The sequence below is a fragment of the Dryas octopetala genome, chromosome 2 (genome assembly GCF_963921425.1).
Source record: "Dryas octopetala chromosome 2, drDryOcto1.1, whole genome shotgun sequence".
NCBI classification, from domain to species: domain Eukaryota; kingdom Viridiplantae; phylum Streptophyta; class Magnoliopsida; order Rosales; family Rosaceae; genus Dryas; species Dryas octopetala.
In genome coordinates, this window is record NC_141367.1 from 19135590 (window position 1) to 19152115 (window position 16526).

Sequence of the window (16526 nt, forward strand, 5' to 3'; positions counted from 1 at the left end):
TCCAAGAATTTTGCTTAATGGTCATCAAGTTTCTTCTGATGATGCAAAAGCATGGATACATTGGAGAGTTCGAGTATGTTGATGATCACAGGGTCAATAAGATGGTGGTCGAACTGAACGGAAGGCTTAACAAATGTGGGGTTATTAGTCTTTGTTTTGATGTGGGTTTTGAAGAGACTAAGGATTGAACTAGAAGAATGGTCAAAAAAAAGAAAAAGGATTGAACTACAAGGTTGCTTCCTCTGTTGGCATTATGAATCATGAAGAGGCTCAAAAAAGGAATGTTGGTGGTAAACTGCTTGGTTTCTTTTAAAAAACTAGGCACAATTTATTTCAGGAATGAGATTGAATTTTTCTGCAAGAGGTTCTATTTTTGTTTTTTGTATTTTTGGTATCACGTGCCCGTTTGACCTTACACGCGGATAACCAAGCTCTGATACCATAATAGAATTAGAGCATCCAACCCAAAACCAATTGGCAATGGGTGGAGAGGTCCAAGACTTATAAGCACATATGCTAAGTCTTAGTTTTCCGATGTGGGACATTGCTCCACATTACTCTCAACACGCCCCCGCACGTGTGGCGATATTTTGAGCATTACACGTGAACAAATTGTATTGGGTGACGTGGGAGCACGTGTGGCCGTTGGGCCTTACACGCGGATAACCTAGCTCTGATACCATGATATAATTAGAGCATCCAACCCAAAACCAATTGGCAATGGGTGGAGAGGCCGAAGACTTATAAGCACATATGCTAAACCTTAGTTTTCCGATGTGGGACATTGCTCCACATTACTCTCAACATGAAGTTATGAGGAGCTTTTGGGCGTACTTGGGAACATCATTGAATCATTGATTGCTTGTTTGTTAATTTCAATTTGTCTTTGTTTTTGTTTTGAATCCTGATATTTTGTCGATAAAAAATGATGATATTTTGTTAAGGGAAGCGATTTTTGCACTCTCATTTTCTCTAGTTGCACTCCTTCTTATTTTTTTTAATGTTTTTTTTATATTTTTTTATTTATATTTTCAAATTTACCCTTTTATAAACTTTCAAAATATTTACTCTTATTTTTATCTCTTCTAACACATTTTTGTTTTCTATCTATTAATAAATTCGGATCCTCCCCAGTCTCAGTACAATTCCTCTACTTTTTATCTTTTATTTGGTATGGAACAATTCCTCTATACGTTGATTTGTATTTTTTAGCTGTGTTTCAATAAAATTACACCGTTTCTTTTATTTAGTCTTTGCACTTTTGCCATTATGCTCTGCTTCTCTTTTTTCATCTCTCTCTTTCCCTTTTTATATGATATATATTGAAGAAAAATTTAACTTTGTATAGAATTAATTAAGAAGCTCCATTAACTTCATTGTGTTTTTTTTTTCTTCTTTTTTCCATAATTTTTTTTTCTTCTTAATTGATGTATTATGGACTTGGTTTTACTCGGTGAGATGAATCTACCCAATCAAAGTGGAGAAACAAATTAAGTAAAAGTAGGTAATCAATACTACGGTCTTGGATCTTAATATGCCCATGTTCCTCGAAATATTACCGAGGTAGGAATGAAGAATCAAGTACAGTAGAAGACTCTGTGAGAGATCATCAATGACATTTAATAAATATATAAAACTAGGGATGTAAATTTTTTATAGAAAAAATTGATTTATCTGAGTTATAGAGATCTGAAAAATATATTAGAGAGAGATAAAGATATAGAGCAAAAGAGAAAGTGAATGAATCTAGAAAGTCTAAATGAAGGAGAGAGCATGAAGGGTAGATTTGGAAATATAAATATAAAAAAATTATTAAAAAATAATAAGAAGTCCAAATGAAGAAAATGAGAGTGCGAAAATCGCCTCCCTTTGTTATTTTCGAAATCTTATCTATGGTAAATACTCCTAACCACAAGAGCTACAACTCTCATGAAAAAAATGAATCTTTGTTATGGTGCTTCTATTTGAGTCATTTTACTTGCTCAGAGTTTTTTTTTGGTTTTTGAACAATGTTTTTGTTTTTAATTTTTATTTAAAGTTATAAGAGTGAAATATATTAGAGGAAATGAGGACAAATACCTAAATTAACATTAAAAGTTATTTTAATTTGTTTTTCTATAAACACTTTCATATCATTTACTTCTTTTATTTTTCTAGCTCTAAGAAAAAGTTTACACGTCCACCATAACAAGTCGACAAAAACTTTGTTTTTTGTACGAAAATTATTATGTATATCCGATATAGGTGAGTGACGAATTTATACTTGTTGGGTCTTTGTACATATTTAAGATAGGGTAATGCTAGTCTCTCTCTCTAGCAAGGGTGGCTAGGAAGCCACATCATGTGGTATAAAAAATGTGGTACAATAATATGGTCCCCCTACCATTACCCTTTAAGATAAAGAGAGACTATGGGATAAGGGAAATATATCAATACCCATATCCATAGCTATCTTTTCACTTTTTTGATTTAGGGGAGGGGGATCGAACTTAGATGCATTGAGATTTGTGAATAATTCTACTACCCTTTTCACTTTCCAATTGCCCAAAGGCCCCAAACCCCCCCTCATTTTTTTTTTTCCTTACTTTTTTTTTCCCGTGCCTCTCTCTTAAGTCTTTTATTTTTATTTTTTATCTTTCCTTCCTTTTTTCCCGTGTCTCTTACTTAGCCAAACTTTGTCTTCACTAAGTGTAACAACTCAAATTTTGTTACTTAAATTTTTCAAATTTGTTTTAAGGTTTTTTTAAAGGAATTAGAAATTTCTTCAAATTTATTTTAACTAACTTAGACCTTTGGTTGTGGTTCTAGAGCATAGTTGTGTGGAAATGAATTTTAGAAAATGAAAATTCAAGAATTTGACAATTATTATTTTTTTCAGAATTAAATTATAAGAGTAGGATGTTTCATAATTTTTTTGAAAGCAATTTGACTATTTTGAAGTTATAGGAAATTAGTACTCATCAATACGAGTTTGTAGAATTTTTCGGTGAATTATTTGGAGTCTCGAGCTATTTTTGGTGAATTTATGAAATTGGAGAAAATAGAAAATATGAAAATTTTGATAATTTCGATAAATTTCGATAAATTTCGGTAAATTTCGATAAATTTCGGAGAAATTTTGAAAATTTCGAAATTTTCCCGAAAAATTATTAAACATGTGTTTCGATTTCGACACCCTAAAAAAACGAAATTTTCGGCGAAATTTCGCCAAAAATTTCAAAATTTAATTCCTTACTAGCAAGTTATAAGGCTCTAAATAACATCATTAAAAAAAAATTGTTAGGGAATTCATAAATGTGTCAAATGAGTTTGACTAACGCTAACACATATAAAACAATATAGATATTATACGGTACAAGTACGAAATGAGTCAGTTAATATGAGCACGACGAAGTTTTTAATCTATTATGTTAAACACGATATGAGTACGATACAGATCGAGAATGATACGACCAAAATGGCAAAATGAGCCTAAACTAGACACGACTCGCTTAATATTTTTTTTTTTTCATTTTGAAAAAACTTTTTGTTTGTGGATAAATCCACAAGGATTCAATGGCCAATCACAGACCAACACGTGGCCCACCAGGTTACCCATGTCCGATCCGAACCGACATTGGGATCCACCGAGAATTTGAGAGATCATCTTTTTCGGACACCATCAGTTCGGCTCGAATCTGGAGATCATCTTTCTCCAGTCACATCTCAACCATTGGTTCGGCTCGGCCCGGCCCAATGACCGATCACGATTAGACGTGCTTCGACAATCTTGTCACCACCGGATCACCTCGACCATTGGTTCGGCTCGGCCCGGCCCAATGACCGATCACGATCAGACGTGCTTCGACAATCTTGTCACCACCTGATCATATCAACCATTGGTTCGGCTCGGCCCGGCCCAATGACCGATCACGATCAGACGTGCTTCGACAATCTTGTCACCACCGGATCACCTCGACCATTGGTTCGGCTCGGCCCGGTCCAATGACCGATCACGATCAGACGTGCTTCGACAATCTTGTCACCACCAGATCACCTCGACCATTGGTTCGGCTCGGCCCGGCCCAATGACCGATCACGATCAGACGTGTTTCGACAATCTTGTCACCACCTGATCATCTCAACCATTGGTTCGGCTCGGCCCGGCCCAATGACCGATCACGATTAGACTTGGATCTCCACGTCACCACATCAACTCAGTCCATTCCATTCCCAGTTCGGATCGGCTCGTCTTTGGTGATCATCATCTCAAATCCTAGTTGCAGCCGGATTTCACTTGAGGGGATCACTGCACTACCTACCTGATCGGCTTGGCCGACTTGTCTAAAATCCGATCCGATCCGATCATACATGGGTTTCACGTCTACACGTGAGGACATGTGTTCGGATCGTCTCGGCCTCCCACCGCCATTCTAAAGAAGATCACGTTGGGACGAACCGCTATACTCAAGTGCACCTGACATGACTCTCTGACAGATGAGACATTCCAGCTCACAGCCATGACAATTGGGGCATTCCACCTGATCTTCCATCCTTGCATTCAATGCAGCATTGAATGCAAAGGAGGTGAGTAGCTGTGCATGCTGCTATTCATGACCGAACGCGTGGATCCCCCTCAACCATTCATCCACATTCAGGTAACTTAACCTTCACCACTTCCTTTGTCTATATAAACCCACTTATATGCACAAAGGAAGGGGTTGGCAATTGGCTCACAGAAGTCCACACAAATACACCCAACTTGCTGAGAAAACCCAGAACATTTGCCTTGTTCTTCCCATTCTCCCAAGTTCATCCCATGTTCTTCCTCACTTTTATTCAAACACCACCAAACACATATCACAGACTTCATCATCGGAGCGTGTTTGGCTGGTACCACACCGGTCCATCTCCTTTGGTTTTGTGTTCATTTGCAGGAAGATTCCAATCAACATCCACGTCATCATCCAGCAAGACTTCGGATCAGCCAGGTCACTATCTCTAAATTGCTGCATCTATCTCACGGAAATTTGCATCAACACTTTTCAACAAAAAACTTCATTTTTTAAAGCAACAAAAATTAATATTTAACAATATAAGCTTTTAACCCTATAAAAACAAAAAGAATAAAGAGAAAGTAAAGCAAATCCATTTAACTATTTAAGTTAGAACGAATACAAGAGACTATTAAACGGGTCAACATAAACACATGTCATGTATATGTGGATGAGTGGATCCACTCTATCATTTATGTAAACAAATAAAATACTAACATGAATTCTGAAACACCCTTTACAATTCAAATTTGAAATCCTAATATTATTAAAAAAAAAAAAAACATCATCCAAAATGGAAAAATCTGGAAGCTTCCTAATAAGCATCAGGTAAAAGGAACCCGACGTTTTGCCGGTTTGGGAGTTTTTTTGATTAGAGTGAAGAGCCTCGTTTTTGCAAGAGCTGACATCTTTTTTGCTTTACCCTTTTCACCTTCACTGGGGACAGTCACACACACTACCCATATATATGCACTCAAACCCTAGAGAGCTTCTCTAGCTTCTTGAACCACAGCTTTGCTTATCAAACTTGGAGCTCTGTCTTCTAGTCTTCTGAGGTATATATAGATATATAATGTTGTATACAATGAAACATAGATACACTTATTCCTCTCTATTGTATTAACTATCACAAATGGGTCAAAAGAGTGGCCTCAAGATCATTTTTTTATATTTCTTCAATCTTATTTGATCAGCAAGTTTCACCTGCGTAAAATGCATGTTGTTGTTTTGTTCTTTAATCAAAATCTTGTACTTGTTTGTTTTTCTATTTCTTCTAGTCTTTAAGATTATGCTTTGGAAAGCAGTGAAAGTGTTACGGGTTTTGTTAATAAATTCCAACGTGTTGATGAGTTCCCTTCAAATGCTTGTATTTTTTTATTTCTTTGTGGGCAATGCTATTTGGGAATTTCTTATTTTTTAATTCCTCAATCTAGCTTGCGAGGCAAGTAATGGTTATCTTGAATAGTGTGTTACTGTTTTTTGCACTTTCCTATTCATTTTCTATGTTTCATGCACTCAAAATTTTTCTTTATCTTTTGGGTATTTTTGCATTGTACTTCATTTGCTTTCCCTTTAGCTTCAACTTACTGCTTTTCTTATTTAGCTTCAAGTTTTTATTTTTTAAAATGAAGAAAGTTCTAGTTTTTATTTTTTGAAATGAAGAAAGTTCAAGTTTTTATTTTTTTAAATGAAAAAAGTTCAAGTTTTGTTTCTTTATTTGTTTTATCCGCTGCGAATATAATGAGAAGTGCACATTTTAACTTCCGTTTGTATTTAAACTCCCCCATTCTTTCTGTAAGATTGTAAGTTTTTCACGTTATCTGTGGTCTTTGCATTCAGGTTGTGATTTGTTAATCTCTATCCCTCTTAGTTTGTTTCATTCATCTCAGGGTTCCCCAGTCTTATTAGCAAAAAGAAAGGACTTAAGTTTTCTTCACTTCATATATATAATATGAGTTTTTGCATCATGGTTTAGATGTGTTATTATTTGCTGTAGAGTTCTTGTACTCTTCTTTTATAGCTTTGAATTTATCACCAAGACTCCATCACTGTTGTTAATGTATATACAGGACTTGGCTTGTGTACTGTTAAAAGAAGAGGCTTTTGTCAGTTTTTTATTTGTCTTGGTTTTCATGTTGGAACTTTGCTGTTTTAATTGTTCATTGCACATATTGGCCGCTGGGATGCATAATAGTCTATTACTTTTGTGTTTTATTTAACTATTATTATTAGTTTGCATAGAATTTACAAAATCCAATTTTCTTTAAGCAATATTCAGTTGTTAATGTCATGCAGAGCATTAGCATTATGTCCAAAACAAAAGAACATTTTAAAGTTTTCTAGACGACATTGACTCCTTTTCCTTTCAGTTAGTTAATATAGATGTTGGTATTAAGCCTTTAGCCTTTTGAGTTTTGAGGATGTTCGCAGTGTCTGTTCTTTCAGTTATTTAGTTGTAGTAGCTGATCTGAATTTTAAAATTAATTATTTTTCATTTCAGTTGATCTACTTATGCTGGATATGGACAACCAGTGAAAAAATTACTAAATTTCTTTTACCAGTTATTTGAAATTATTTGTTCTTTTTATGGACTTTATGACGTTTTCGTATATAAATTCATCATTAAGTAATAGCATATATGGTGACATGACAAAGCCATTTTAATGCTACTTCAATTTTTCTCTTAAGAACTTTCGATGAACACTGACTGAACATGGTTTGCCAAGATGGTGGGCAAAACTTCATGGATTTGGTCTAGCATACATTAGTTTCAGTCTACATTATATCTTATGTAAATCATTCTGAGTTTATTTTCAGATTTTACAAGACTACAAGTACAACATACTGTTTCTACATCGTGGTTACTTTGTAATGCGTTAATCCTCTAGCTTTTCTAAAGAAAGTTTCCTTGGTTAAAATTTATGGGTTTTCTTTCCTTTCTAGTTACGTGTTTCATTTGTTGGCAGTAGCGTTATTCATGAAAACAATTAATTCACTTTTTCCGATTTTGGATCAATTATGATGATTTATATCTATTACTTATTCCACTATTCTGGATTAGTTTCCTTTGGGGAACTGTTACAGAAAGTGAAGGGAAGGGACAAACCGTCAAATTGCGTTTTACGACAAGTTTAAATCAGTGATGACGCCAAAAAATTGCAGATGCCTGTCATGTAATGAAGCAATATGGCATTTCGGAACTTGAAACAAAGGCAGCACTTAAGGAACTTCTAAAATTGTATGAAAATAACTGGGAGCTTATTAAGCTGACAGTTACAGAGTATTGCTTGAGGTTATATTGCACAAGAAGCCAGAGAAAGAGGTATACCCTATTGACATATGTTACATCTTACGATCGTGATGTTTCATGTCCTGCACTCATCTACCATGCAGAGGAGCTCATGGGAATGATAATATTTTTCAACTTCATTGCATGCTTAATTTAAATGTTATTACATCTATTTTCATACCAGGGTGTGAAATCTAAGAACATAGAAGTTCCATCATATGTTAAAACTGAAGTTGTTGAACTTCCAACCAAGAGATTATACACCAGACAACAGAAAAAACAGGCAATGTCCCCCTCCAAATCTTGCTTGAAAACAACTCCATCAAAATTAAGCAGCCAGGAAGAAGAAGCTTTGATCCGTGAATCAAAGGTGAGCATTTTTTGCTTTATCATAAAGATTCTCTTTATTATATTTCTGTTTAGTACTATTTCAAATTATGGTCCTGATGTTTCATGTCCTGCTCTCATCTACCATGCAGAGGAGCTCATGGGAATAATAATATTTTTCAATTTCATTGTATGCTTACTTTAATTGTTTTAATATTACATGTTTTTTCATACCAGGGAGTGAAATCTAAAAACATAGAAGCTCCATCATATGATAAAACTGAAGTTGTTGAACTTCCAGCCAAGAGATTATGCACAAGACAACAGAAAAAACAGGCAATGTCCCCCTCCAAATCTTGCTTGAAAACTACTCCATCAAGAGCAGCACATCAGAATGATGATGACCTGTTTTCAGATTCTGATGAACCAGAAGAAGCTCAACCACTCTTGAGAAAAGCTTTCCTCAGACACCAGGAAGAAGAAGCTTTGATCCGTGAATCAAAGGTGAGTATTATTTGCTTTATCATATAGATTCTCTTCCTTATATTTTTGTTTAATATTATTTCAAATTATGGCTGTGGTGTTTCATGTCCTGCTCTCATCTACCACGCACAGGAGATATATGAGAATGATATTTGTTTTTCAATTTCATTTTCATGTGTAATTTAATGTTTTAATATTACTTGTATTTTTGTACTAGGGAGTGAAATCTAAGAACAAAGAAACTCCATCATATCATAAAACAGTTGTTGAATTTCCAACCAAGAGAATATACACAAGACAAAAGAAAAAACTGGCAATGTCCCCCTCCAAATCTTACTTGAAAACAATTCCATCAAGAGCAGCACATCAGAATGATGATGACCTGTTTTCAGATTCTGATGAACCTGAAGAATCTCAACCACTATTGAGAAAAGCTTTCCTGAGACGCCAGGAAGCAGAAGCTTTGATCCGTGATTCAAAGGTGAACATTTTTTGCTTTATCATAGAGATTCTCTTCCTTATATTTTTGCTTAATAATATTTTAAATTATGGCTGTGGTGTTTCATGTCTTGCTCTCCTCTACAACGCAGAGTATATCTATGAGAATGAGTTTTTTTTTTTTTTTTTTCAATTTCATTTGCATGCATAATTTAAGTGTCTTAATATTATATTTATTTTTGTGCTAGGGAGTGAAATTTATTAACAAAGAAGCTCCATCATATCATAAAACAGTTGTTGAACTTCCAACCAAGAGAGTATACACAAGACAACAGAAAAAACATGCATTGTCCTTCTCCAAATCTGGCTTGGAAACAACTCCTTCAAGAAGAGCACATCAGAGTGATGATGATATGTTTTCAGATTCTGAAGAATCTGAAGAATCTCAACCACTATTGAGAAGAACTTGCCGTAGACACCAGGAAGAGGATTTGCTCTCTGGGAATAACATACATCCTGTTCATAAGTGCAATCCGTGGCTGGAAGAAACCATCATTCTTATAAGTGATGATAGTTCTTCAGATTCTGATGGCAGTAACGTTGAGGAAGACAGCTTGGAGTTACTGGAAGTGGAACCCTTGAAAGTGGACTACAGAGGCAGTGTTTCAGATTTGTCACAGATTGATGTTTTATCATCTCCTCCAAAGGGAGAGGTGAAAATCTCTTTAATTTGTAACTCTTCCCCACAGTCTGATTTCCATCTTCCGAATCTAGAAGTGGTGGAAAAGAGATGCATAAAATCATACAGGAATGGAGAATGCTTTTTGGTGACAGGAACTGATTCCCCCATTGATGAAAATACAAGGTTCAGAGATGTGCCAGATTTAAAAAATTCCACTGCACAAGCTGTTCTTGCCAGAAAAGATGATTGTCAAGGCAATAATTGTGGTGCTCTAAGTTTTCCTAGTGAATCTTTTGTATTTCAGAATCTTATCAAGATTGTTCCCCATATACCCAAACATATAGCTTCTAGTGGATTCAAAGGTCTTCACCGCATAATTGGTTTCACAGTTAAGGATATTGAGAACATTTGTGGTGAGAGTGGAAAGAGATTAAAGGTTCTCCAAGGCCTTCAACCTTCAAAAGTGTGCAAGGTGGAGGTTTCTGAGAGTGAGAACCACCATTCTTCACTTGGAGTCGTAAAATCCTGTGTTTATATTGATGACATAACTAGAGGTGAAGAAAGAGTGAAAATTTCCTTGGAAATTGGAAGAAATGCTGAAGATCTGCCAACCTTTTTTTACATCCCAAGGAATATAGTTTATAAAAATGCTTATGTGAATTTTTCACTCGCTCGTATATCTGATGATGGTTGCTGCTCACATTGTTATGGGGATTGTCTGGCATTGCCGATACCATGTGCCTGTGCTATTGAAATGGGGGGTGAATTTGCTTACACACCAGGGGGATTGGTCAAGGAGAAGTTTCTGGAAGAATGTATATCTGTGAATCTGGAACCTAAAGCACACCACTACTTGTATTGTAAAAAGTGTCCACTTGAAGGGTCTAAGAACAAGAATAGTTCTGTAGCATGCAAGGGCCACTTATTACGAAAATTTATAAAGGAATGCTGGTCTAAATGTGGATGTAACAAGAACTGTGGGAACCGGATTGTTCAGCAAGGCATAACTGTGAAGTTGCAGGTTAGTTTTTTCTCTGTGAATATTTCTGTTGTTACCCCAAATAATATCATTCCTAGATCAGGTTGCTTTAAATGCTAAATGCATCTGAGGAGTTATTTTTTTCTCTGGGTATGTATGTTTCAGGTGTTTTTGACGCCTGATGGGAAAGGGTGGGCTCTCCGAACACTGGAGGACTTGCCAAGAGGGGCTTTTGTCTGTGAGTTTGTTGGGGAGATAGTAACCAATACAGAAATATATGAGAGAAAAATATGGAGTGCTGGTAAGAGGCATACATACCCAATGCTACTAGATGCAGACTGGGGATCAGAGGGTGTCTTGAAAGATGAACAGGCCCTTTGCTTGGACGCTACAGTTTATGGAAATGTTGCAAGATTCATCAATCACAGGTGTAAATTCCATGCTCTTATGTGCTTTTTTTTTTCTTTTTCTTTTTTTGTTTTTGTTTTTGTAGTAGTAGTAGTAGTAACAAACTAATTATTAGGATGATAATGTAAGTTAAAGGGGATAATTTCAGTAGATTTTTATTTTTCTCTTCTATATAAATTTAAAGGTTATCTTTTTCTTCGGTGGTGTTTGTCCTTTTCAAAGTTTTTCTCTCCAAATGAATCTCAGTATTGGGTCCATCACAAGCAGAAGTGAGTTTCGGATTTGTCTGCTAGTTTTTAGTCTCTGCTATCATTAAAGATATTTCTGCCTCTTACAGGATTTATTTCTACTTGCCCTATTCTGTAAGAGTCACGTTTGGCATAATGTAGGTGTGGTGTATAAATTGTATGGCCATATATAAGTTTAGTAGGATGTACACATATATCTGAACACATCATAGGAAGAACATGTGATGCACTTTGTTTCTCAACAAAGAGATGATAATTTCATGATGTATCAGGTATCTATATACAGTACTATTGAATATGAAAGGTTTATTTTATTGAATATTTCAATACTGTTGACTAGGATGCTTTATTGTTTTATTAAACAAGAAATTTTAGATTACAATTGTCTAATTATTAACTCGGCTGCTGTATGTGGCTTCCAATTGCTTTGTACTCAACTCAATTCAGCTATAACCTTTTTCTGCCAAAGTTAATTCATTTGGTTACATGAGTCCACCCTACGAAATGCTTGGGTGTCAACATGTACTCATCTCTGCCACTCAGCCAATTCAAACTCTCTAATTTCCTTGCTTAGTATTTAAGGTAATCTTAGATTAGTTGCAAATTTAAATTTAAACTATTTTCCAATAACTTTGCATCTGAAAATTCAAACTTTAGCAAGCAATAATAAATACCAAAATATCAAGGGAATCTTTTACTTGCAATGCATATAAGGACCAGTTGTTGATATGAACCATTGAAGTGTATCGTTCAATTTCTGTATTTATTATAAATTTTTTATTGAGATCACTTCTTACTGAAGTTGTCTCAATATCTCTTATGGGACCTGAATGGCTATGCTCTTCAATATTTTGATTCATGAGAGAGAGTTGGTAACTTACTCGATCTTCTCCCCTTCAGTCTCTTTTTTCCTAAAACTTTCTCCTGAATGGCTAGATGTTTTGATGCTACCTTGGTTGAGATCCCTGTTGAAGTGGAGACCCCAGATCATCACTACTATCATGTATGACTTCTGTGCATTTAGATCTTGTCATTTTGTCTTGCTTAAAGCATTTCTTCATACTAGTATATATGAGTTTACTATAACTGTTTAGATGTCTTTATTTTTAATATCATGCAGGTTGCCTTTTTCACAACAAGGAAGGTTGCTGCTATGGAGGAGCTCACTTGGGTAAGAGGGATTCACCAAAATATGATAGGTTTGATATACTATTTATTTGGCATTGGTATCCAACTTTTTAATGTCTTTGCTGTTGCAGGACTATGGCATTGACTTTAATGACCACAATCATTCTGTCAAGGCTTTCCAATGTGTATGTGGAAGCCCATTCTGTCGTGACCGCAACCCCCGCAACCATTAAACTTGTTTAAGTTTTAATGCCTTCTTATAATTTTAAAATAGGTACAACTACAATGTAACAGAAATTATGTCTCCTTTTAAATTTACTCTGTGGATTCGGTTTATATCAGTCAGTTTTTGTAGGCCAAAAGAAATTATAGTTCCTTAGGCTCTTGACTTGAGAATATAAATGCATCGAAGGCTCCTTTTGTTTTGAGAGAAAAATAGAACTATTCTGCTGGAAAAAATTTCCTGAACGAGATACAAAATTGTAATGAAAAATGCAGTTGGGTATGTTGTTGACAAGGTTTACATGAGAAATCTCCAGTTTTTATTTTAATTTTTTTTTTCTTTTTCTCCTTGATGTATGCTATGAGTTGTGACTTGTGAGGCTCTTCCTTGCATAATTGTACTAAACACACTGGAGAGTGAAAATGCCGAATGCAGTTCCTTCCAATATTTTCATGAAAACAACCTATTAGTGGTGCAGCTAATGCTTTGTTTTGTATCAAAGATACAAAAGTTGTATATCCTCAGTCTTCACACATCTCATGCACAAAGTTTTGTCCATGGCCCCAACATTTATAAAGCATGTAAATGGCACCTCCCATGATGAAAATGTACATGACATAGAGTTAGTTCCCCCCTCCCTTCAAAGAGGGTTTAAAATGTCTGAAAATAGGGAGGGCAAGAATTGAACCCTGTGGAGTATGTGTTATAAGGTTATACCATTAGAGTTGGTAGTTCCCACAGAACTCTTTTAAATTTTGCTTACTTTGAAATGAGTTTTAATTGTGGAAGCTTAGTTCATTTTGATTAGCAAACCTTTCACAAGACTCCCTTTGGTTATCAAACAGAAAAGCAAGTTCTACATTATTTAATGAATGTGGAGTTAATAAGTTTCAGTTTCTATATTCTTTAGTTTCAAATCAAAGAAATTCGAAGTCTGGCTGATAATATCAACAGGCTGTTTTGGCTTGAGAAATTTTTCATGTTTTCTCAGAAGTTAGTGTTTTAATAGAACCTTTAACAAATATGGAGTTATTAGCACTCGTTTAGATGTGGGTTTTGAGGAGATTAAGGATTGAACTCCAAGTTTGCTTCCACTGTTGGCATGATGAATCATGAAGAGGCTCGAATAGTGAATCATGGTGGTAAACTGCTTGGTTTCTTTTACTAAACTAGACAAGGTTTATTTCCCGAACGAGTTTTTGTTTGTATTTGGGAACATCATTGATTACCTGTATGTTAATTTCACTTTGTGTTTGTTTTGAATCATCACAGAAGTTGTTACTGGCAAGTTATGCCACACATAGCACACAACTTTGCATAAATTGGTAATTATAAACAAGGTTATTTAATTGGTAAAAAAAATAAGTAAATAAGGTTATTTAAAGATGCACTTTTTCTGATAGTCCAATTGGAATGATTGTTAAATTTGGTCATGCACTTAAGTTTCGATCTCCTTCTCCCCCGAGTCAAAAAAGAAAAGGTTGTTTAAAGATATCTTGATAATTCAACCCAAAAAAATATTTGATTAATAAAAATTATAATATATTGGAAGAAATAAGGATGGATACCTAGACTAACACTAAAAACCACATTTAAAATTACATTTAGTTTTTTGCTTCAGTTAATGATCCAAAAGTTTATTGTATACTTTATAAATGAGTGTTCAAACACTTTGGTTGATGTGTACGAATAAACTTTTAAAATTTATCCTTTTGAATTTTCAAAGATTTTTATAATATTTATGTCTATTCTTATAGTGATGTGTTAACATTGCACAAGTAATATGTTAAAAATAATATATAATTTTTTTTTTGTGAGTAATTGTAAGTTGTATATGACTAACTAACATATAGGGTTCAAACTCTTACATTTTTTACTTTATATTTCTCCTTTTGAGAAAAAAAAAAATTAAAGAGGACTGGTTCAATACAAATACAACAAAAACAAAATATGTCACGACAATAAAATGGGATAAGCCGGTACGAACACAACATAAGTAATTGGGTTACGTTGAGCCAAAAATTTTAGCCAATTAAACACGATAAGACATGAGCACTAAATGGACCCAAACTAAGCATAACTCGTATAATATTATTATTATTTTTTGTTTTGAAAAGTTTTCAACAAAAAAATTCAATTTTCAACTAAAAAGATGTTATTATTTAATTATATAAAATAAAAATAATATTAAATAAGTTTTTAATCCTCAAAACAATAAGAATACAAAATTTGTGAACACGGGTCCACAATCATTCTGTCAAGGCTTTCCAACATAAATACGACACAAAACACAAACATGACACATATATGAATGGGCCGCACGTGCCGTTTGACATCTCTAATAATATGGTTCTAAATAACATCATAAAGTGGCTATTTATTTATAAATGTCTATACTATATTACTATGAGACTGATTTATTTATAACAAATATAATAGTGTAATAAAAAATAAATAAAAATACGGACACATACAATGATACAAGTATACAACACATCATTCGGAAATCGGAATGTCTAAGACATTATTGGAAAAAAAAAAAAAAAATGACATCATCAAAATTCTGGAAGCTTCCTAATGCAAAACCGTCGTTTTGTTGGGCGTTTTTTTGATAAGAGCGAAAAGCCTCGTTTTTGTAAGAGCTGAAATCATTTCTGCTTTACCAACCCCCGAGCCTTTTCACACTCACTGGACCAGTCAGTGACACTAGCACCATAGCACCATTCAAATTCCAAACCCTAGAGCTCTCTAGTTTCTTGGACCTCCTGGAGCTCTGTACATCTTCTAGTCTTGTAGAGGTATACAATGAAACATATATATAGCTGCGTTTCTCAGTCCTCTATTGCATTCACTATTATAAAAAGGGCTTGGGAAATCAAATGGGTAAAAGAGTGTGGCATAGATTCCGATTATCCCAAGGCCTCAAGAACAATTCTTTCATTTTTTTTCTGTTTTCTAATCTGGTTTTATCATGAAGTTTCGCCCAAGTGAAATGCATGTTGTTGTTTTGTACTTCCACGACATTGCGTGAAATTTGTGGTGATGATTTTGATGAGTCTTTGAGATTGTGCTTTTGAAAGCTGTAAAAAGTGATTTGGGAAATGTTAATTTGGTCCGACATGTTGATGAGTGCCCTTGAATTGCTTGCATTTTTTTATTGGTTCTTTGTGGGCAGCTATATGGGTATTTCTTAGTTTTTTTTTTTCTCACTCAAGCTTGCGAACCAAGTAATCCTTATCTAGAATAGTGTGTTTGCCCTTTACTTTTCATTTTCGGTGTTTCATGCACACAAAATTTTTCTTTATTTTCTGCATTTTAAATTCATTTGCTTTTCCTTTAGCTTTAACCTACTGCTAGCTTTTAGCTTCAAGTATTTATTTTTTGTAATGAAAAAAAAAAATTCAAGTTTTGGTTGTATAATCCGCCGCAAATATAATGAGAAGTGCACAATTTAAACTCCTCCATTCTCCCTGTAAGATTGTAAGTTTTTCACATTATCTGTGGTCTTTGCATTCGGGTTGTGATTTGTTAATCTTTATCCTTCTTAGCTTGTCTCATTGATTTCAGGGTTCTCCCGCTTTATTAGCAAAAAGAAAGAAACACAAAGTTTTTTTTTTTTTTTCTTAACCCTCATATATAAAATATGGTTTTTATGCATCATGGCTTAGATGTGTTATGATTTGCTGTAGAGTTCTTGTACTCTTATTTTATAGCTTTGAATTTATCTCCAAGACTCCTTCACTATTGTTAATGTATGTACAGGACTTGGCTTGCTTACTATTAAAA

At 34.5% G+C, this 16526-nt stretch overlaps 1 pseudogene; it reads left to right on the plus strand.

Moving 5' to 3' along the window:
* The first annotated feature begins 17 nt into the window (after positions 1 to 17).
* Positions 18 to 12750, plus strand: LOC147293770 (uncharacterized; annotated as a pseudogene).
* Positions 12751 to 16526: the final 3776 nt, after the last annotated feature.